The sequence below is a fragment of the Oncorhynchus keta genome, unplaced genomic scaffold (assembly GCF_023373465.1).
Source record: "Oncorhynchus keta strain PuntledgeMale-10-30-2019 unplaced genomic scaffold, Oket_V2 Un_scaffold_6002_pilon_pilon, whole genome shotgun sequence".
Lineage (NCBI taxonomy): Eukaryota > Metazoa > Chordata > Actinopteri > Salmoniformes > Salmonidae > Oncorhynchus > Oncorhynchus keta.
The window spans coordinates 1-21,861 of NW_026290971.1; the positions used below are offsets into that span (position 1 = coordinate 1).

Below are 21,861 nucleotides of genomic sequence, written 5' to 3' on the forward strand. Positions count from 1 at the left end.
TCGAAGACTGTGTGTTGTGTGTGGTATAAGGCTGTGTGTATGTGTGGTGTGTGGTAGAGGTCTGTGTATGTGGGGAGTGTGGTAGAAGGCTGTGTGTATGGGAGTGTGGTAGAAGGCTGTGTGTGTGGGGTGTGGTAGAAGGCTGTGTGTGTGGGGTGTGTGGTCGAAGACTGTGTGTTGGGTGTGTGGAAAGAGAAGGGGGCTGTGTGTGGGGGTGTGTTGTATGAGGCTGTGTGTGGGGGGGGTGTTAGGCTGTGTGTGTGTGGGGTGTGTAGTAGAAGGCTGTGTGGGGTTTGTGGTAGAAGGCTGTGTGTTGGGTGTGTGGTAGAAGGCTGTGTGTATGTGTGGTGTGTGGTAGAGGTCTGTGTGTGTGTGGGGATGTGGGGTGTGTGGTAGAAGGCTGTGTATGTGGGCTGTGTGGTTAAAGGCTGTATGTGTGGGGGTGGGTAGAAGGCTGTATGTGTGGGGTGTGTGGTAGAAGGCTGTGTGTGTGGTAGAAGGCTGTGTATGTGGGTGTGTGTGGTAGAAGGGTGTATGTGTGGGGTGTGTGGTAGAAGGCTGTTTGTGTGGGCTGTGTGTGGGGGTGTGTGGTAGAAGGCTGTGTGTATGGGTGTGTGGTAGAAGGCTGTGTATGTGGGCTGTGTGGTAGAAGGCTGGGTGTGGTAGAAGGCTGGGTGTGGTAGAAGGCTGGTTGTGGTAGAAGGCTGTGTGGTAGAAGGCTGTGTGTGTGAGGAGTGTGGTAGAAGGGTGTGTGTTTGGGGGTGTGGTGGAAGGCTGTGTGTGTGGGGTGTGTGGTAGAAGGGTGTGTGGTCAAGTATGTTCTCTCTCTCTTTGTCGCTGTCTTTGTCTCTCTCGCTGTCTTTGTCTCTCTCGCTGTCTTTGTCTCTCTCACTTTGTCTTTGTGTCTCTGTCTCTCTCTCTGTCTCTCTCGCTGTCTCTGTCTCTCTCGCTGTCTTTGTCTCTCTCACTGTCTTTGTCTCTCTCACTGTCTTTGTCTCTCTCGCTGTCTTTGTCTCTCTCTGTCTTGTCTTTGTCTCTCTCGCTGTCTTTGTGTCTCTGTCTCTCTCTCTGTCTCTCTCGCTGTCTCTGTCTCTCTCGCTGTCTCTGTCTCTCTCTCTGTCTCTCTCGCTGTCTTTGTCTCTCTCGCTGTCTTTGTCTCTCTCGCTGTCTTTGTCTCTCTCGCTGTCTTTGTCTCTCTCGCTGTCTTTGTGTCTCTGTCTCTCTCTCTCTGTCTCTCTCGCTGTCTTTGTCTCTCTCGCTGTCTTTGTCTCTCTCGCTGTCTTTGTCTCTCTCGCTGTCTTTGTCTCTCTCGCTGTCTTTGTCTCTCTCGCTGTCTTTTCTCTCTCTCGCTGTCTTTGTCTCTCTCGCTGTCTTTGTCTCTCTCGCTGTCTTTGTCTCTCTCGCTGTCTTTCTTTGTCTCTCTCTTTGTCTCTCTCTGTCTTTGTGTCTCTGTCTCTCTCTGTCTCTCTCGCTGTCTTTGTCTCTCTCTCTGTCTCTCTCGCTTGTCTTTGTCTCTCTCGCTGTCTTTGTCTCTCTCGCTGTCTTTGTCTCTCTCGCTGTCTTTGTGTCTCTGTCTCTCTCTCTCTGTCTCTCTCGCTGTCTTTGTCAAATCAAATCAAATCAAATCAAATTTATTTATATAGCTTTGTCCTTCGCTACATCAGCTGATATCTCAAAGTGCTGTACAGAAACCCAGCCTAAAACCCCAAACAGCAAACAATGCAGGTGTCGCTGTCTTTGCACGGTGGCTCTGAAAAACTCCCTAGAAAGGCCAAAACCTGGAAGAAACCTAGAGAGGAACCGGGCTTTGTGGGGTGGCCAGTCCTCTTCTGGCTGTGCCGCTGGTAGAGATTATAACAGAACATGACCAAGATGTTCAAATGTTCATAAATGACCAGCATGGTCTTTGAATAATAATAAGGCAGAACAGTTGAAACTGAGCAGCAGCACAGTCAGGTGGACTGGGGACAGCAAGGAGCCTTCATGTCAGGTAGTCCTGGGGCACGGTCCTAGGGCTCAGGTCAGTCTTTGAAACTGGAGCAGGAGCATGGCCAGGTGGACTGGGGACAGCAAGGAGTCCTCATGTCAGGTAGTCCTGGGACATGGTCCTAGGGCTCAGGTCTTTGTCTCGAGAGAGAGAAAGAAAGAGAGAAGGAGAGAATTAGAGAACGCACACTTAGATTTGGACACCGAATAGACAGGAGAAGTACTCCAGATATAACAAACTGACCCTAGCCCCCGACACATAAACTACTGCAGCATAAATACTGGAGGCTCTCTCTGTCTCTCTCGCTGTCTCTGTCTCTCTCGCTGTCTTTGTCTCTCTCGCTGTCTTTGTCTCTCTCGCTGTCTTTGTCTCTCTCGCTGTCTCTCTCTCTCTCTGTCTCTCTCGCTGTCTTTGTCTCTCTCTCTGTCTCTCTCGCTGTCTTTGTCTCTCTCGCTGTCTTTGTCTCTCTCGCTGTCTTTGTCTCTCTCGCTGTCTTTGTCTCTCTCGCTGTCTTTGTCTCTCTCGCTGTCTTTGTGTCTCTGTCTCTCTCTCTGTCTCTCTCGCTGTCTTTGTCTCTCTCTCTGTCTCTCTCGCTGTCTTTGTCTCTCTCGCTGTCTCTGTCTCTCTCGCTGTCTTTGTCTCTCTGTCTTTGTCTCTCTCTCTGTCTCTCTCGCTGTCTTTGTCTCTCTCGCTGTCTTTGTCTCTCTATCAGTGTGGATGACGGATCACCACCTCAAGCTGAACCTCAGCAAGACGGAGCTCTCTCTTCCTCCCGGGAAGGACTGCCCGTTCCATGATCTCGCCATCACGGTTGACAACTCCATTGTGTCCTCCTCCCAGAGCGCTAAGAACCTTGGCGTGATCCTGGACAACACCCTGACGTCTTCTCAACTAACATCAAGGCACTGTCTTTGTCCCTCTCCTGTCTTAGGTTCATGCTCTACAACATCCGCAGAGTCTCTCGCTGTCTTTGCCTCACACAGGAAGCGTCTCTGCGCAGGTCCTAATCCAGGCACTTGTCATCTCCCGTCTTGATTACGCTGTCTTTGCTCTCTCGCTGTTGGCTGGGCTCTCTCTGCCTGTGTCCATTAAACCCCTACAACTCATCCAGAACGCCGCAGCCCGTCTGGTGTTCAACCTTCCCAAGTTCTCTCACTTTGTCACTCCCGCTCCTCCGTCTTTGTCTCTCCACTGGTCTCTTCCAGTTGTCTCTCTCGCTGTCTTTGCTCTGTCATCCGCTACAAGACCATGGTGCTCGCTTTTGTCACGGAGCTGTGAGGGGAACGGCACTCTCAGTGTCCTCCAGGCTCTGATCAGGCCCTACACCCAAACAAGGGCACTGCGCTGTCATCCACCTCTGGCCTGCTCGCCTCCCTACCACTGCTGTCTTTGTCTCTCTCGCTGTCAGTTCCCGCTCAGCCCAGTCAAAACTGTTCGCTGCTCTGGCCCCCAATGGTGGAACAAACTCCTCACTGACGCCAGGACAGTCTTTGGAGTCAATCACCACCTTCCGGAGACACCTGAAACCCCTCTGTCTCTTCAAGGAATACCTAGGATGTCTTTGGGTAAGTAAGGGTAGGTAATCTTTTCTCTCCCCCCCCAACAAGATTTAGATGCAAGTGGCTGTTCCACTGGTTGTCATAAGGTGTATGCACCAATTTGTAAGTCGCTCTGGATAAGAGCGTCTGCTAAATGACTTAAATGTAAATGTAAATGTCTCTCTCGCTGTCTTTGTCTCTCTCGCTGTCTTTGTCTCTCTCGCTGTCTTTGTCTCTCTCGCTGTCTTTGTCTCTCTCGCTGTCTTTGTCTCTCTCGCTGTCTTTGTCTCTCTCGCTGTCTTTGTCTCTCTCGCTGTCTTTGTCTCTCTCGCTGTCTTTGTCTCTCTTGCTGTCTTTGTCTCTCTCATGTCTTTGTCTTTGTCTCTCTCGCTGTCTTTGTCTCTCTCGCTGTCTTTGTCTCTCTCACTGTCTTTGTCTCTCTCACTGTCTTTGTCTCTCTGTCTCTGTCTCTCTCTTTGTCTCTGTCTTTGTCTCTCTCGCTGTCTTTGTCTCTCTCGCTGTCTCTGTCTCTCTGTCTCTCTCGCTGTCTTTGTCTCTCTCGCTGTCTTTGTCTCTCTCGCTGTCTTTGTCTCTGTCTCTCTGTCTGTCTCTCTCGCTGTCTTTGTCTCTCTCTCTCTGTCTCTCTCGCTGTCTTTGTCTCTCTCGCTGTCTTTGTCTCTCTCGCTGTCTTTGTCTCTCTCGCTGTCTTTGTCTCTCTCTCTGTCTTTGTCTCTCTTGCTGTCTTTGTCTCTCTCTCTCTCTCTGTCTCTCTCTCTGTCTCTCTCGCTGTCTTTGTCTCTCTGTCTCTGTCTCTCTCGCTGTCTTTGTCTCTCTCTCTGTCTTTGTCTCTCGCTGTCTTTGTCTCTTCTCGCTGTCTTTGTCTCTCTCTGTCTTTGTCTCTCTCGCTGTCTTTGTCTCTCGCTGTCTTTGTCTCTCTCGCTGTCTTTGTCTCTCTCGCTGTCTTTGTCTCTCTCGCTGTCTTTGTCTCTCTCGCTGTCTTTGTCTCTCTCACTGTCTTTGTCTCTCTCGCTGTCTTTGTCTCTCTCACTGTCTTTGTCTCTCTCACTGTCTTTGTCTCTCTCACTGTCTTTGTCTCTCTCTCTGTCTCTCTCTGTCTCTCTCTTTGTCTCTCTCGCTGTCTTTGTCTCTCTCGCTGTCTTTGTCTCTCTCTGTCTCTCTGTCTCTCTCGCTGTCTTTGTCTCTCTCGATGCTTTGTCTTTGTCTCTCTCACTGTCTTTGTCTCTCTCGCTTTGTCTCTTTGTCTCTCTCGCTGTCTTTGTCTCTCTCGCTGTCTTTGTCTCTCTCGTCTGTCTTTGTCTCTCTCGCTGTCTTTGTCTCTCTCGCTGTCTTTGTCTCTCTCGCTGTCTTTGTCTCTCTCACTGTCTTTGTCTCTCTCACTGTCTTTGTCTCTCTCACTGTCTTTGTCTCTCTCTCTCTGTCTCTCTCGCTGTCTTTGTCTCTCTCGCTGTCTTTGTCTCTCTCGCTGTCTTTGTGTCTCTGTCTCTCTGTCTCTCTCGCTGTCTTTGTCTCTCTCGCTGTCTTTGTCTCTCTCGCTGTCTTTGTCTCTCTCGCTGTCTTTGTCTCTCTCGCTGTCTTTGTCTCTCTCGCTGTCTTTGTCTCTCTCGCTGTCTCTTGTGTCTCTGTCTCTCTCTCTGTCTCTCTCTTTGCTGTCTTTGTCTCTCTCGCTGTCTTTGTCTCTCTCGCTGTCTTTGTCTCTCTCGCTGTCTTTGTCTCTCTCGCTGTCTTTGTGTCTCTGTCTTTGTCTCTCTCTGTCTCTCTCGCTGTCTTTGTCTCTCTATCTCTTTGTCTCTCTCGCTGTCTTTGTCTCTCTCGCTGTCTTTGTCTCTCTCGCTGTCTTTGTCTCTCTCGCTGTCTCTTTGTCTCTCTCGCTGTCTTTGTCTCTCTCGCTGTCTTTGTCTCTCTCGCTGTCTTTGTCTCTGTCTCTCTGTCTCTCTCTCTGTCTCTCTCGCTGTCTTTGTCTCTCTGTCTTTGTCTCTCTCTGTCTTTGTGTCTTTGTCTCTCTTCTGTCTCTCTCGCTGTCTTTGTCTCTCTCTGTCTGTCTCTCTCCCTGTCTTTGTCTCTCTCTCTGTCTCTCTCGCTGTCTTTGTCTCTCTCTCTGTCTTTGTCTCTCTCGCTGTCTTTGTCTCTCTCGCTGTCTTTGTCTCTCTCGCTGTCTTTGTCTCTCTCGCTGTCTTTGTCTCTCTCGCTGTCTTTGTCTCTCTCGCTGTCTTTGTCTCTCTCGCTGTCTTTGTCTCTCTTGTCTTTGTCTCTCTCGCTGTCTTTGTCTCTCTCGCTGTCTTTGTCTCTCTCACTGTCTTTGTCTCTCTCACTGTCTTTGTCTCTCTCGCTGTCTTTGTCTCTCTCGCTGTCTTTGTCTCTCTCGCTGTCTTTGTCTCTCTCGCTGTCTTTGTCTCTCTCGCTGTCTTTGTCTCTCTCGCTGTCTTTGTCTCTCTCGCTGTCTTTGTCTCTCTCGCTGTCTTTGTCTCTCTCGCTGTCTTTGTCTCTCTCTCTGTCTCTCTCTCTGTCTTTGTCTCTCGCTGTCTTTGTCTCTCTCGCTGTCTTTGTCTCTCTCGCTGTCTTTGTCTCTCTCGCTGTCTTTGTCTCTCGCTGTCTTTGTCTCTGCTGTCTTTGTCTCTCTCGCTGTCTTTGTCTCTCTCGCTGTCTTTGTCTCTCTGTCTTTGTCTCTCTCGCTGTCTTTGTCTCTCTCGCTGTCTTTGTCTCTCTCGCTGTCTTTGTCTCTCTCGTCTGTCTTTGTCTCTCTCGCTGTCTCTGTCTCTCTCGCTGTCTTCTGTCTCTCTCGCTGTCTTTGTCTCTCTCACTGTCTTTGTCTCTCTCACTGTCTTTGTCTCTCTCTGTCTCTGTCTCTCTCGCTGTCTTTGTCTCTCTCGCTGTCTTTGTCTCTCTCGCTGTCTTTGTGTCTCTGTCTTTGTGTCTCTGTCTCTCTCGCTGTCTTTGTCTCTCTCGCTGTCTTTGTCTCTCTCGCTGTCTTTGTGTCTCTCGCTGTCTTTGTCTCTTTGTCTCTCTCGCTGTCTTTGTCTCTCTCGTCTCTGTCTTTGTCTCTCTCGCTGTCTTTGTCTCTCTCGCTGTCTTTGTCTCTCTCGCTGTCTTTGTCTCTCTCACTGTCTTTGTCTCTCTCGCTGTCTTTGTCTCTCTCACTGTCTTTGTCTCTCTCTGTCTTTGTCTCTCTCGCTGTCTTTGTCTCTCTCGCTGTCTTTGTCTCTCTCGCTGTCTTTGTGTCTCTCGCTGTCTCTGTCTCTCTCGCTGTCTTTGTCTCTCTCGCTGTCTTTGTCTGTCTCTCTCGCTGTCTTTGTCTCTCTCGCTGTCTTTGTCTCTCTCGCTGTCTTTGTCTCTCTCGCTGTCTTTGTCTCTCTCGCTGTCTTTGTGTCTCTCTCGCTGTCTTTGTCTCTCTCTGTCTCTTGCTGTCTTTGTCTCTCTCGCTGTCTTTGTCTCTCTCTCGCTGTCTTTGTCTCTCTCGCTGTCTTTGTCTCTCTGTCTTTGCTGTCTTGTGTTCTGTCTATCTCTCTCTGTCTCTCTCGCTGTCTTTGTCTCTCTCTGTCTTCTGTCACTGTCTTTGTCTCTCTCGCTGTCTTTGTCTCTCTCGCTGTCTTTGTCTCTCTCGCTGTCTTTGTCTCTCTCACTGTCTTTGTCTCTCTGTCTCTCTCTCTGTCTCTGTCTTTGTCTCTCTCTCTGTCTTTGTCTCTCTCGCTGTCTTTGTCTCTCTGTCTCTCTTCTGTCTCTCTCACTGTCTTTGTCTCTGTCTCTCTCTGTCTCTCTCGCTGTCTTTGTCTCTCTCGCTGTCTTTGTCTCTCTCCCTGTCTTTTGTCTCTCTCTGTCTGTCTCTCGCTGTCTTTGTCTCTCGCTGTCTGTCTCTCTCTGTCTGTCTTTGTCTCTCTCTGCTGTCTTTGTCTCTCTCGCTGTCTTTGTCTCTCTCGCTGTCTTTGTCTCTCGCTGTCTTTGTCTCTCTGTCTTTGTGTCTCTGTCTTTGTCTCTCGCTGTCTTTGTCTCTCTCGCTGTCTTTGTCTCTCTCGCTGTCTCTGTCTGTCTTTGTCTCTCTCACTGTCTTTGTCTCTCTCACTGTCTTTGTCTCTCGCTGTCTTTGTCTGTCTCTTGCTGTCTGTTTCTCTCTCTCTGTCTCTCTCTTTGTCTCTCTCGCTGTCTTTGTCTCTCTCGCTGTCTTTGTCTCTCTCTTTGTGTCTCTGTCTTTGTCTCTCTCGCTGTCTTTGTCTCTCTCGCTGTCTTTGTCTCTCTCGCTGTCTTTGTCTCTCTGTCTGTCTCTGTCTCTCTCTGTCTCTCTCGCTGTCTCTTGTCTCTCTCTGTCTCTGTCTTTGTCTCTCTCACTGTCTTTGTCTCTCTCGCTGTCTTTGTCTCTCTCGCTGTCTTTGTCTCTCTCTGTCTGTCTCTGTCTCTCTCTCTGTCTCTCTGTCTTTGTCTCTCTCTCTGTCTGTCTTTGTGTCTCTCTCTCTGTCTCTCACTGTCTTTGTCTCTCTCGCTGTCTTTGTCTCTCTCTGTCTGTCTCTGTCTCTCTCGCTGTCTCTGTCTCTCTCGCTGTCTTTGTCTCTCTCGCTGTCTTTGTCTCTCTCACTGTCTTTGTCTCTCTCACTGTCTTTGTCTCTCTCTCTGTCTCTCTCCTGTCTTTGTCTCTCTCTGTCTTTGTCTTTGTCTCTCTCGCTGTCTTTGTGTCTCTGTGTCTTTGTCTCTCTCGCTGTCTTTGTCTCTCTCGCTGTCTTTGTCTCTCTCGCTGTCTCTGTCTCTCTCTCTGTCTGTGTCTCTGTCTTTGTCTCTCTCGCTGTCTTTGTCTCTCTCTCTGCTGTCTTTGTCTCTCTCGCTGTCTTTGTCTCTCTCGCTGTCTTTGTGTCTCTGTCTCTGTCTTTGTCTCTCTCTCTGTCTTTGTCTCTCTCTGTGTCTTTGTGTCTTTGTCTGTCTTCTGTGTCTCTCTGTCTTTGTCTTTGTCTCTCTCGCTGTCTTTGTCTCTCTCGCTGTCTTTGTCTCTCTCACTGTCTCTCTCTGTCTTTGTCTCTCTCGCTGTCTGTCTTTGTCTCTCTCACTGTCTTTCTGTCTCTCTCTCTGTCTTCTGTCTCTCTCGCTGTCTTTGTCTCTCTCTCTGTCTTTGTCTCTCTCTGTCTCTGTCTCTGTCTGTCTTCTGTCTCTCTCGCTGTCTTTGTCTCTCTGTCTTTCTCTCTGTCTTTGTCTCTCTCACTGTCTTTGTCTCTCTCTCTTTGTCTCTCTCACTCTCTCTGTCTCTCTCCTGTCTTTGTCTCTCTCTCTGTCTCTCTCGCTGTCTTTGTCTCTCTCTGTCTCTCTCTGTCTCTCTCTGTCTTTGTCTCTCTCGCTGTCTTTGTCTCTCTCGCTGTCTTTGTCTCTCTCACTGTCTTTGTCTCTCTCGCTGTCTCTCTGTCTCTCTCTGTCTCTCTCACTGTCTCTCTGTCTCTCGCTGTCTTTGTCTCTCTGTCTGTCTTTGTCTCTCTCGCTGTCTTTGTCTCTCTCTGTCTTTGTCTCTCTCGCTGTCTCTCTCGCTGTCTTTGTCTCTCTGTCTGTCTTTGTCTCTCTCACTGTCTTTGTCTCTCTCTGTCTTTGTCTTTGTCTCTCTCACTGTCTTTGTCTCTCTCACTGTCTTTGTCTCTCTTTCTTTCTCTCTCTGTCTCTCTCTGTCTCTCTGTCTTGTCTTTGTCTCTCTCGCTGTCTTTGTCTCTCTCGCTGTCTTTGTCTCTCTCTGTCTTTGTCTCTTGTCTTTGTCTCTCTCGCTGTCTTTGTCTCTCTCTGTCTGTCTTTGTCTCTCTCGCTGTCTTTGTCTCTCTCTCTGTCTGTCTTTGTCTCTCTCTTTGTCTCTCTGTCTCTGTCTCTCTCGCTGTCTTTGTCTCTCTCGCTGTCTTTGTCTCTCTCGCTGTCTTTGTCTCTCTCGCTGTCTTTGTCTCTCTCGATGTCTTTGTCTCTCTCGCTGTCTTTGTCTCTCTCTGTCTCTCTCTCTGTCTCTCTCTCTGTCTCTCTCGCTGTCTTTGTCTCTCTTGTCTGTCTTTGTCTCTCTCGCTGTCTTTGTGTCTCTGTCTCTCTCGCTGTCTTTGTCTCTCTCTTTGTCTCTCTCGCTGTCTTTGTCTCTCTCGCTGTCTTTGTCTCTCTCGCTGTCTTTGTCTCTCTCGCTGTCTTTGTGTCTCTGTCTCTCTCTCTGTCTCTCTCGCTGTCTTTGTCTCTCTCGCTGTCTTTGTCTCTCTCGCTGTCTTTGTCTCTCTCTCTGTCTTTGTCTCTCTCGCTGTCTTTGTCTCTCTCGCTGTCTTTGTCTCTCTGTGTCTCTGTCTTCTGTCTCTCTCTTTGCTGTCTTTGTCTCTCTCGCTGTCTTTGTCTCTCTCGCTGTCTTTGTCTCTCTCTGTCTGTCTCTCTCGCTGTCTTTGTCTCTCTCACTGTCTTTGTCTCTCTCGCTGTCTCTGTCTCTCTCGCTGTCTTTGTCTCTCTCTCTGTCTCTGTCTCTCTCTGTCTTTGTCTCTCTCCCTGTCTTTGTCTCTCTCTCTTTGTCTCTCTCGCTGTCTTTGTCTCTCTCGCTGTCTTTGTCTCTCTCTGTCTGTCTTTGTCTCTCTCGCTGTCTTTGTCTCTCTCGCTGTCTTTGTCTCTCTCGCTGTCTTTGTCTCTCTCGCTGTCTTTGTCTCTCTCGCTGTCTTTGTCTCTCTCGCTGTCTTTGTCTCTCTCGTCTGTCTCTCTCGCTGTCTCTCTCGCTGTCTTTGTCTCTCTCTGCTGTCTTTGTCTCTCTCACTGTCTTTGTCTCTCTCTGTCTTTGTCTCTCTCACTGTCTTTGTCTCTCTCTCTGTCTTTGTCTCTCTCTGTCTGTCTCTCTCTCTGTCTCTCTCGCTGTCTTTGTCTCTCTCGCTGTCTTTGTCTCTCTCGCTGTCTTTGTCTCTCTCGCTGTCTTTGTCTCTCTCATAAGCTGTCTTTGTCTTTGTCTCTCTCGCTGTCTTTGTCTCTCTCGCTGTCTTTGTCTCTCTCGCTGTCTTTGTCTCTCTTTGTCGCTGTCTTTGTCTTTGTCTCTCTGTCTTTGTCTCTCTCGCTGTCTTTGTCTCTCTCGCTGTCTTTGTCTCTCTCGCTGTCTTTGTCTCTCTCTGTCTCTGTCTCTCTCGCTGTCTTTCTCTCTCTCTCTCTCTGTCTCTCTCTGTCTTTGTCTCTCCTGTCTTTGTCTCTCTCTCTCTGTCTCTCTCGCTGTCTTTGTCTCTCTCGCTGTCTTTGTCTCTCTCGCTGTCTTTGTCTCTCTCGCTGTCTTTGTCTCTCTCGTCTGTCTTTGTCTCTCTCGCTGTCTTTGTCTCTCTCGCTGTCTTTGTCTCTGTCTCTCTCGCTGTCTTTGTCTCTCTCGCTGTCTTTGTCTCTCTCGCTGTCTTCGCTGTCTTTGTCTCTCTCTCTGTCTCTCTCGCTGTCTTTGTCTCTCTCACTGTCTTTGTCTCTCTCGCTGTCTTTGTCTCTCTCGCTGTCTTTGTCTCTCTCGCTGTCTTTGTCTCTCTCGCTGTCTTTGTCTCTCTCTGTCTCTCTGTCTCTCTCGCTGTCTTTGTCTCTCTCGCTGTCTTTGTCTCTCTCGCTGTCTTTGTCTCTCTCTTTGCTGTCTTTGTCTCTCTCGCTGTCTTTGTCTCTCTCGCTGTCTTTGTCTCTCTCGCTGTCTTTGTCTCTCTCGATGTCTCTTTGTCTCTCTCGCTGTCTCTCTGTCTCTCTCGCTGTCTCTGTCTCTCTCTAGCTGTCTTTGTCTCTCTCGCTGTCTTTGTCTCTCTCGCTGTCTTTGTCTCTCTCGCTGTCTTTGTCTCTCTCGCTGTCTCTCTCTCTTTGTCTCTCTCTGTCTTTGTCTCTCTCGCTGTCTTTGTCTCTCTCGCTGTCTTTGTCTCTCTCACTGTCTTTGTGTCTCTGTCTCTCTCGCTGTCTCTGTCTGTCTCTCTTTGTCGCTGTCTTTGTCTCTCTCGCTGTCTTTGTCTCTCTCGCTGTCTTTGTCTCTCTCGCTGTCTTTGTCTTTGCTGTCTCTGTCTCTCTCTCTGTCTCTCTCGCTGTCTTTGTCTCTCTCGCTGTCTTTGTCTCTCTCACTGTCTTTTGTCTCTCTCTCTGTCTTTGTCTCTCTCTTTGCTGTCTTTGTCTCTCTCGCTGTCTTTGTCTCTCTCGCTGTCTTTGTGTCTCTGTCTTTGTCTCTCTCTCTGTCTCTCTCGCTGTCTTTGTCTCTCTCTCTTCTCTCGCTGTCTTTGTCTCTCTCGCTGTCTTTGTCTCTCTCCTTTGTCTCTCTCGCTGTCTTTGTCTCTCTCACTGTCTTTGTCTCTCTCGCTGTCTTTGTCTCTCGCTGTCTGTCTTTGTCTCTCTCGCTGTCTTTGTCTCTCTCGCTGTCTTTGTCTCTCTCGCTGTCTTTGTCTCTCTCGCTGTCTTTGTCTCTCGCTGTCTTTGTCTCTCTCACTGTCTCTCTCGCTGTCTCTTTGTCTCTCTCGCTGTCTTTGTCTCTCTCGCTGTCTTTGTCTCTCTCGCTGTCTTTGTCTCTCTCGCTGTCTTTGTCTCTCTCGCTGTCTTTGTCTCTCTCGCTGTCTTTGTCTTTGTCTTTGTCTCTCTCGCTGTCTTTGTCTCTCTCGCTGTCTTTGTCTCTCTCGCTGTCTTTGTCTCTCTCTGCTGTCTTTGTCTCTCTCGCTGTCTTTGTCTCTCTCGCTGTCTTTGTCTCTCTCGCTGTCTTTGTCTTTGTCTCTCTCGCTGTCTTTGTCTCTCTCGCTGTCTTTGTCTCTCTCGCTGTCTTTGTCTCTCTCGCTGTCTTTGTGTCACTGTCTTTGTGTCTCTCGCTGTCTTTGTCTCTCTCGCTGTCTTTGTCTCTCTCGCTGTCTTTGTCTCTCTCTGCTGTCTTTGTCTTTGTGTCTTTGTCTCTCTCTCTGTCTCTGTCTCTCTCTCTTTGTTGTCGCTGTCTTTGTCTCTCTCGCTGTCTTTGTCTCTCTCGCTGTCTTTGTCTCTCTCTCTGTCTTTGTGTCTCTGTCTCTCTCTCTGTCTCTCTCGCTGTCTTTGTCTCTCTCGCTGTCTTTGTCTCTCTCACTGTCTTTGTCTCTCTCTCTCTCTCTGTCTCTCTCGCTGTCTTTGTCTCTCTCGCTGTCTTTGTCTCTCTCGCTGTCTGTCTTTGTGTCTTTGTCTCTCTCTCTGTCTCTCTCGCTGTCTTTGTCTCTCTCGCTGTCTTTGTCTCTCTCGCTGTCTTTGTCTCTCTCGCTGTCTTTGTCTCTCTCGCTGTCTTTGTCTCTCTCGCTGTCTTTGTCTCTCTCGCTGTCTTTGTCTTTGTCTCTCTGTCTCTCTTCTGTCTCTCTCGCTGTCTCTGTCTCTCTCTCTGTCTCTCTCACTGTCTTTGTCTCTCTCGCTGTCTTTGTCTCTCTCGCTGTCTTTGTCTCTCTCGCTGTCTGTCTTTGTGTCTCTGTCTCTCTCGCTGTCTTTGTCTCTCTCTCTGTCTCTCTCGCTGTCTTTGTCTCTCTCGCTGTCTTTGTCTCTCTCGCTGTCTTTGTCTCTCTGTCTCTCTCTCTTTGTCTCTCTCGCTGTCTTTGTCTCTCTCGCTGTCTTTGTCTCTCTCGCTGTCTTTGTTTGTCTCTCTCTGTCTTTGTGTCTTTGTCTCTCTCTCTGTCTCTCTCGCTGTCTTTGTCTCTCTCGCTGTCTCTGTCTCTCTCTCTCTCACTGTCTTTGTCTCTCTCGCTGTCTTTGTCTCTCTCGCTGTCTTTGTCTCTCTCACTTGTCTTTGTCTCTCTGTCTGTCTTCTGTCTCTCTCGCTGTCTCTCTGTCTCTCTCACTGTCTTTGTCTCTCTCGCTGTCTTTGTCTCTCTCGCTGTCTCTCTCGCTGTCTTTGTCTCTCTCGCTGTCTCTCGCTGTCTTTGTCTCTCTCGCTGTCTTTGTCTCTCTGTCTCTTTGTGTCTCTGTCTCTCTCTCTGTCTCTCTCGCTGTCTTTGTCTCTCTCTCTCGCTGTCTTTGTCTCTCTCACTGTCTTTGTCTCTCTCGCTGTCTTTGTCTCTCTCTCTGTCTCTCTCGCTGTCTTTGTCTCTCTCGCTGTCTTTGTCTCTCTCGCTGTCTTTGTCTCTCTCGCTGTCTTTGTCTCTCTCTGTCTTTGTCTCTCTCTGTCTCTTTGTGTCTCTGTCTCTTCTGTCTCTCTCGCTGTCTTTGTCTCTCTCGTCTGTCTTTGTGTCTCTGTCTCTCTCTCTGTCTCTCTCGCTGTCTTTGTCTCTCTCGCTGTCTTTGTCTCTCTCGCTGTCTTTGTCTCTCTCGCTGTCTTTGTCTCTCTCGCTGTCTTTGTCTCACTGTCTTTGTCTCTCTCGCTGTCTTTGTCTCTCTCGCTGTCTTTGTCTCTCTCGCTGTCTTTGTCTCTCTCGCTGTCTTTTGTCTCTCTCTCTGTCTCTGTCTCTGTCTGTCTTTGTCTCTCTCGCTGTCTTTGTCTCTTGTCTTTGTCTCTCTCGCTGTCTTTGTCTCTCTCGCTGTCTTTGTCTCTCTGTCTCTCTCTCTGTCTCTCGCTGTCTTTGTCTCTCTCGCTGTCTTTGTCTCTCTCGCTGTCTTTGTCTGTCTTTGTGTCTCTGTCTCTCTCTCTGTCTCTCTCGCTGTCTTTGTCTCTCTCGCTGTCTTTGTCTCTCTCGCTGTCTTTGTCTCTCTGTCTCTCTCTCTGTCTCTCTCGCTGTCTTTGTCTCTCTCTCTTTGTCGCTGTCTTTGTCTCTCTCGCTGTCTTTGTCTCTCTCGCTGTCTTTGTCTCTCTCGCTGTCTTTGTCTCTCTCGCTGTCTTTGTCTCTCTGTCTCTCTCTCTGTCTCTCTCGCTGTCTTTGTCTCTCTCGCTGTCTTTGTCTCTCTCTCTGTCTCTCTCACTGTCTTTGTCTCTCTCGCTGTCTTTGTCTCTCTCGCTGTCTTTGTCTCTCTCTTTGTCTCTCTGTGTCTTTGTCTCTCTGTCTTTGTCTCTCTGTCTCTGTCTTTGTCTCTGTCTGTCTTCTGTCTCTCTCGCTGTCTTTGTCTCTCTCGCTGTCTTTGTCTCTCTCGCTGTCTTTGTGTCTCTGTCTCTCGCTGTCTCTTTGTCTCTCTCGCTGTCTTTGTCTCTCTCGCTGTCTTTGTCTCTCTCGCTGTCTTTGTCTCTCTCACTGTCTTTGTGTCTTTGTCTCTCTCTCTGTCTCTCTCGCTGTCTTTGTCTCTCTCGCTGTCTTTGTCTCTCTCTGTCTCTCTCTCTGTCTTTGTCTCTCTCGCTGTCTTTGTCTCTCTCGCTGTCTTTGTCTCTCTCACTGTCTTTGTGTCTCTGTCTCTCTCTCTGTCTCTCTCGCTGTCTCTGTCTCTGTCTCTGTCTTTGTCTCTCTGTCTTTGTCTCTCTCTCTCGCTGCTGTCTTTGTCTCTCTCTCTGTCTTTGTCTCTCTCGCTGTCTTTGTCTCTCTCGCTGTCTTTGTCTCTCTCGCTGTCTTTGTCTCTCTCGCTGTCTTTGTGTCTCTGTCTCTCTCTCTGTCTCTCTGCTGTCTCTGTCTCTCTCGCTGTCTCTGTCTCTCTCACTGTCTTTGTCTCTCTCTCTGTCTTTGTCTCTCTCTGTCTCTCTCGCTGTCTTTGTCTCTCTTTGTCTTTGTCTCTCTCTGTCTTTGTCTCTCTCACTGTCTTTGTCTCTCTCGCTGTCTTTGTCTCTCTCGCTGTCTTTGTCTCTCTCGCTGTCTTTGTGTCTCTGTCTCTCTCTCTGTCTCTCTCTGTCTTTGTCTCTCTCGCTGTCTTTGTCTCTCTCACTGTCTTGTGTCTCTCTCTCTCTGTCTCTCTCGCTGTCTTTGTCTCTCTCGCTGTCTTTGTCTCTCTCTCTGTCTCTCTGTGTCTCTGTCTCTCTCGCTGTCTTTGTCTCTCGCTGTCTTTGTCTCTCTCGCTGTCTTTGTCTCTCTCGCTGTCTTTGTCTCTCTCGCTGTCTTTGTCTCTCTCGCTGTCTTTGTCTCTCTGCTGTCTCTGTCTCTCGCTGTCTTTGTCTCTCTCTGTCTTTGTCTCTCTCTGTCTCTCTGTCTCTCTTTGTCTCTCTCGCTGTCTTTGTCTCTCTCGCTGTCTTTGTCTCTCTCGCTGTCTTTGTCTCTCTCTTTGTCTTTGTCTTTGTCTCTCTCTTTGTCTCTCTCTGTCTTTGTGTCTCTGTCTCTCTCTCTGTCTCTCTCACTGTCTTTGTCTCTCTCGCTGTCTTTGTCTCTCTCGCTGTCTTTGTCTCTCTCACTGTCTTTGTCTCTCTCGCTGTCTTTGTGTCTCTGTGTCTCTCTGTCTCTCTCGCTGTCTTTGTCTCTGTCTCTCTCTGTCTGTCTTTGTCTCTCTCGCTGTCTTTGTCTCTCTCTGTCTTTTGTCTCTGTCTGTCTCTTTCTCTCTCACTGTCTTTGTCTGTCTTCTGTCTCTCTCGCTGTCTTTGTCTCTCTCGCTGTCTTTGTCTCTCTGTCTCTCTCTGTCTCTCTCGCTGTCTTTGTCTCTCTCTCTCTGTCTCTCTCACTGTCTCTCTCTGTCTGTCTTTGTCTCTCTCTCTGTCTGTCTCTCTCTGTCTTTGTCTCTCTCTCTGTCTTTGTCTCTCTGTCTTTGTCTTTGTCTCTCTCTCTGTCTTGTGTCTTTGTGTCTCTGTCTCTCTCTGTCTTTGTCTCTCTCGCTGTCTTTGTCTCTCTCTGTCTTGTCTCTGTCTCTCTCACTGTCTTTGTCTCTCTCGCTGTCTTTGTCTCTCTCTCTGTCTCTCTCGCTGTCTTTGTCTCTCTCTCTGTCTCTCTCGCTGTCTTTGTCTCTCTCTGTCTGTCTCTCTCTCTGTCTTTGTCTTTGTCTCTCTCTCTGTCTCTCTCTCTGTCTTTGTCTTCTTTGTCTCTCTCTGCTGTCTTTGTCTCTCTCGCTGTCTTTGTCTCTCTCTCTGTCTCTCTCGCTGTCTTTGTCTCTCTCTGTCTCTCTGCTGTCTTTGTCTCTCTCTGATGTCTTTGTCTCTCTCGCTGTCTTTGTCTCTCTCGCTGTCTCTCTCTCGCTGTCTTTGTCTCTCGATGTCTTTGTCTCTCTCGATGTCTTTGTCTCTCTCGATGTCTTTGTCTCTCTCTGTCTTTGTCTCTTTGTCTTTGTCTCTCTCTGTCTCTCTGTCTCTCTCTGTTTATTTGATTGTAAAGTACATTGTATACCTCAGCAGATTGGGGAGCTATGGCTGCTTAACTTGGAGGAACAAAGCGTTACACAACACACATTTGTCTGTGGCTAGCTATTTATTTATTTTATTTATTTATTTATTTATTTTTAGCTAAGATACTAACCTGCCAATACCTGAACACACTTTCTATGTATTCAGCATCCATTTACTGATCTGATTAAAACACAATGTCTATGTATTCATCATCATTAAAACATATTTTTAAAACACAGTCCTTTCAGTGCTCCTATGTATGACTAACAGTATGCTGAACAGTCGTCCATTGATTTAATCATACACTCCTGTCTGTAACAACAGCCTCTATCCGTTAACTCAGACAGTGTTCTTGTGTTTGAAGGGTCTGTGGAGACTAATGACAATGTCTCAGACACTGAGTTTACACACACACACACACACACACACACACACACACACACACACACACACACACACACACACACACACACACACACACACACACACACTGTTAAAGGGGATGCTTTTTACTGTTAAAGGAGGGGTGGGAAGCTTTTCACTGTTAAAGGAGGGTGGGAGGCTTTTTACTGTTAGAGGGTGGAAGCTTTTCACTGTTAAAGGAGGGGTGGGGAAGCTTTTCACTGTTAAAGGGGAAGCTTTTACTGTTAAAGGAGTGGTGGAGAAGCTTTTCACTGTTAAAGGGAAGCTTTTTACTGTTAAAGGAGTGGTGGAGAAGCTTTTTACTGTTAAAGGAGGGGTGGGGAAGCTTTTCACTGTTAAAGGGGAAGCTTTTTACTGTTAAAGGAGGGGTGGGGAAGCTTTTCACTGTTAAAGGGGAAGCTTTTTACTGTTAAAGGAGGGGTGGAGAAGCTTTTCACTGTTAAAGGAGGGGTGGGGAAGCTTTTCACTGTTAAAGGAGTGGTGGAGAAGCTTTTCACTGTTAAAGGGGAAGCTTTTTACTGTTAAAGGAGGGGTGGGGAAGCTTTTCACTGTTAAAGGAGGGTGGGAAGCTTTTTACTGTTAAAGGAGTGGTGAAGCTTTTTACTGTTAAAGGAGGGGTGGAGAAGCTTTTTACTGTTAAAGGAGGGGTGGAGAAGCTTTTCACTGTTAAAGGAGGGGTGGGGAAGCTTTTTACTGTTAAAGGAGGGGTGGGGAAGCTTTTTACTGTTAAAGGAGGGGTGGGGAAGCTTTTCACTGTTAAAGGGGAAGCTTTTTACTGTTAAAGGAGGGGTGGGGAAGCTTTTTACTGTTAAAGGGGAAGCTTTTTACTGTTAAAGGAGGGGTGGGGAAGCTTTTTACTGTTAAATGAGGGGTGGGGAAGCTTTTTTACTGTTAAAGGAGGGGTGGTCCGACTCACACATGCGTGAGGTCGGACCGGTCGGACCGGTTAAGTGTGTGTGGGTAATGCATTACCCTTGCAAATCAAAGTCTAGTTGATAATTAATCAATATCTTTATCATCATCGTGACCTTACAGCAGTACAACAGAACAGTCACAATAGTATGAGCTGTTGCGCTCTGTAGTTAGGGATAGGAGTATTCCTGACATCATAACTTGACCAGGAAAAGCTCTTGGCCCTGGTCATAGTCAGTAGGAATAGTATTAGGAGGAGCAGGTGTTACCACGATGCTGTTGTTAACTTAATGGACATTCGCAGGTGTTAACACAATGCTGTTGTTAACTTAATGGACATTCGCAGGTGTTAACACAATGCTGTTGTTACCACGATGCTGTTGTTAACTTAATGGACATTCGCAGGTGTTACCACGATGCTGTTGTTAACTTAATGGACATTCGCAGGTGTTAACACGATGCCGTTGTTAACTTAATGGACATTCGTAGGTGTTAACACGATGCTGTTGTTAACTTAATGGACATTCGCAGGTGTTACCACGATGCTGTTGTTAACACGATGCTGTTGTTAACTTAATGGACATTCGCAGGTGTTACCACGATGCTGTTGTTAACACGATGCTGTTGTTAACTTAATGGACATTCGCAGGTGTTACCACGATGCTGTTGTTAACACGATGCTGTTGTTAACTTAATGGACATTCGCAGGTGTTACCACGATGCTGTTGTTAACACGATGCTGTTGTTAACTTAATGGACATTCGCAGGTGTTAACACGATGCTGTTGTTAACTTAATGGACATTCGCAGGTGTTAACACAATGCTGTTGTTAACACGATGCTGTTGTTAACTTAATGGACATTCGCAGGTGTTAACACGATGCTGTTGTTAACTTAATGGACATTCGCAGGTGTTACCACGATGCTGTTGTTAACACGATGCTGTTGTTAACTTAATGGACATTCGCAGGTGTTACCACGATGCTGTTGTTAACACGATGCTGTTGTTAACTTAATGGACATTCGCAGGTGTTAACACGATGCTGTTGTTAACTTAATGGACATTCGCAGGTGTTAACACGATGCTGTTGTTAACTTAATGGACATTCGCAGGTGTTAACACGATGCTGTTGTTAACTTAATGGACATTCGCAGGTGTTAACACGATGCTGTTGTTAACTTAATGGACATTCGCAGGTGTTAACACGATGCTGTTGTTAACTTAATGGACATTCGCAGGTGTTACCACGATGCTGTTGTTAACACGATGCTGTTGTTAACTTAATGGACATTCGCAGGTGTTAACACAATGCTGTTGTTAACTTAATGGACATTCGCAGGTGTTAACACAATGCTGTTGTTAACACGATGCTGTTGTTAACTTAATGGACATTCGCAGGTGTTACCACGATGCTGTTGTTAACACGATGCTGTTGTTAACTTAATGGACATTCGCAGGTGTTAACACGATGCTGTTGTTAACTTAATGGACATTCGCAGGTGTTAACACGATGCTGTTGTTACCACGATGCTGTTGTTAACTTAATGGACATTCGCAGGTGTTAACACAATGCTGTTGTTAACACGATGCTGTTGTTAACTTAATGGACATCCGCAGGTGTTAACACGATGCTGTGTAGACTGTGTGTTCGTGGGCATAAAGTTTAGTTCCTCCAAGTGAACCCATAGCGCCACCATTTCATTTCAAAATGTGTGTCCATAGATTATAAACCCATTTATTTTTAATTGCGTTAACACGATCCAGAGAGGCATAACAAATGTCCAGCGATGTAGATCACCACGACAACAGCTACCCAAACCCATACTAACTAACGCTACAGTGGTGATGTCAGTGAGATGGTGGGTCTGTCCCAAATGGCACCCCATTCCCTATGTAGTGCACTACGTTTGACTAGTGCCCATAGGTCTCTGATCAAAAGTAGTGTAGTATGTAGGAAATAGAGTGTTATTTGGGACGCATAAATGGTGTGAGTGACTGTTACCATAATAATAACAAGACATGCTGCATCCAATCAACGCCCTGCCTGAGGTGTTGCCAAAGCAACACAGCGCTGGTGATTGAACCCAGACGCACAGGGGAATTGCAGAACTTCCCAGAAGTTCTCATGGAATGGGGAGGGAAGCATTGAATATACACTCTAAATAGGGGTCAAACTCGTCCACAACGAAGAGGAAAGAATCCATTTATGACTAGTGATATAGTTAATATTAGGGCAGTTGGATTTGACACGCAGGCCTTCTAACACCATTGTAAGCATGGTTTGATACATGCATTGCTTTCTCAGTGCAGTTCAGGTTAGAATGGAGAAGAAAACATGTTGTATGACAAAGGGTACTGAGCTCAAGGGTCAGAGCTGCCACTTTGAAGGAGCGGGACTCAAACCCCAACGCTTAAAAGTAATCCCACTATGCCTTCCAACTGATCGAAGGTCAAATGGTCAAAGACTCCAGTCACCCTGTTCATTGACTGTTCTCTCTGCTACCGCACGGCAAGCGGTACCGGAGCTCCATGTATAGGTCCAAAGGTTTCTTAACAGCTTCGAACCCCAAGCTATGAGACTCCTGAACAGCTAATCAAATGGCTGGCCAGACCCCTCTTTTACGCTACTGGTACTCTCTGTTTATTATCTATGTACAGTCACTTTAACTCTACCTACATGTACATATTACCTCAGCTAACCGTGTCCCCGCTCATTGACTCTGTACCGGTACCCCCTGTATATAGCCTCCACATTGACTCTGTACCGGGACCCCCTAATCCCCTGGAGGGAGGTCAAACTGTTATCATAATCCCCTGGAGGGTGGTCAAACTGTTATCATAACCCCTGGAGGGAAGTCAAACTGTTATCATAACCCCCTGGAGGGTAGTCAAACTGTTATCATAACCCCCTGGAGGGAGGTCAAACTGTTATCATAACCCCCTGGAGGGGTCAAACTGTTATCATAACCCCCTGGAGGGTAGTCAAACTGTTATCATAACCCCCTGGAGGGTGGTCAAACTGTTATCATAACCCCCCTGGAGGAGGTCAAACTGTTATCATAACCCCCTGGAGGGAGGTCAAACTGTTATCATAACCCCTGGAGGGTGGTCAAACTGTTATCATAACCCCCTGGAGGGTGGTCAAACTGTTATCATAACCCCTGGAGGAGGTCAAACTGTTATCATAACCCCCTGGAGGAGGTCAAACTGTTATCATAACTCCCTGGAGGGTAGTAAACTGTTATCATAATCCCCTGGAGGGTAGTCAAACTGTTATCATAATCCCCTGGAGGGTAGTCAAACTGTTATCATAACCCCTGGAGGGAGGTCAAACTGTTATCATAACCCCTGGAGGAAGTCAAACTGTTATCATAATCCCCTGGAGGGTGGTCAAACTGTTATCATAACCCCTGGAGGGAGGTCAAACTGTTATCATAACCCCCTGGAGGGTAGTCAAACTGTTATCATAACCCCCTGGAGGGTGGTCAAACTGTTATCATAACCCCTGGAGGGTGGTCAAACTGTTATCATAACCCCCTGGAGGGTAGTCAAACTGTTATCATAACCCCCCTGGAGGGTAGTCAAACTGTTATCATAACCCTCTGGAGGTAGTCAAACTGTTATCATAACCCCTGGAGGGAGGTCAAACTGTTATCATAACCCCCTGGAGGGAGGTCAAACTGTTATCATAATCCCCTGGAGGGTGGTCAAACTGTTATCATAACCCCCTGGAGGGTAGTCAAACTGTTATCATAACCCCCTGGAGGAGGTCAAACTGTTATCATAACCCCTGGAGGGTAGTCAAACTGTTATCATAACCCCCTGGAGGGTGGTCAAACTGTTATCATAACCCCTGGAGGGTGGTCAAACTGTTATCATAACCCCTGGAGGGTAGTCAAACTGTTATCATAACCCCCTGGATGGTAGTCAAACTGTTA

General features: G+C 47.7%; 1 long non-coding RNA gene across 2 annotated transcripts; it reads left to right on the forward strand.

The window, feature by feature from the left end:
* The first annotated feature begins 18,435 nt into the window (after positions 1-18,435).
* Positions 18,436-19,439, forward strand: LOC127929233 (uncharacterized). 2 transcript variants are annotated; one of them, XR_008134019.1, is made up of 3 exons: positions 18,436-18,833; positions 18,952-19,161; positions 19,381-19,439. It is a non-coding gene; the product is annotated as an uncharacterized LOC127929233 (long non-coding RNA). The 2 variants fall into 2 exon arrangements; XR_008134020.1 differs by having other exon boundaries at positions 18,436-18,732; positions 18,792-19,161.
* Positions 19,440-21,861: the final 2,422 nt, after the last annotated feature.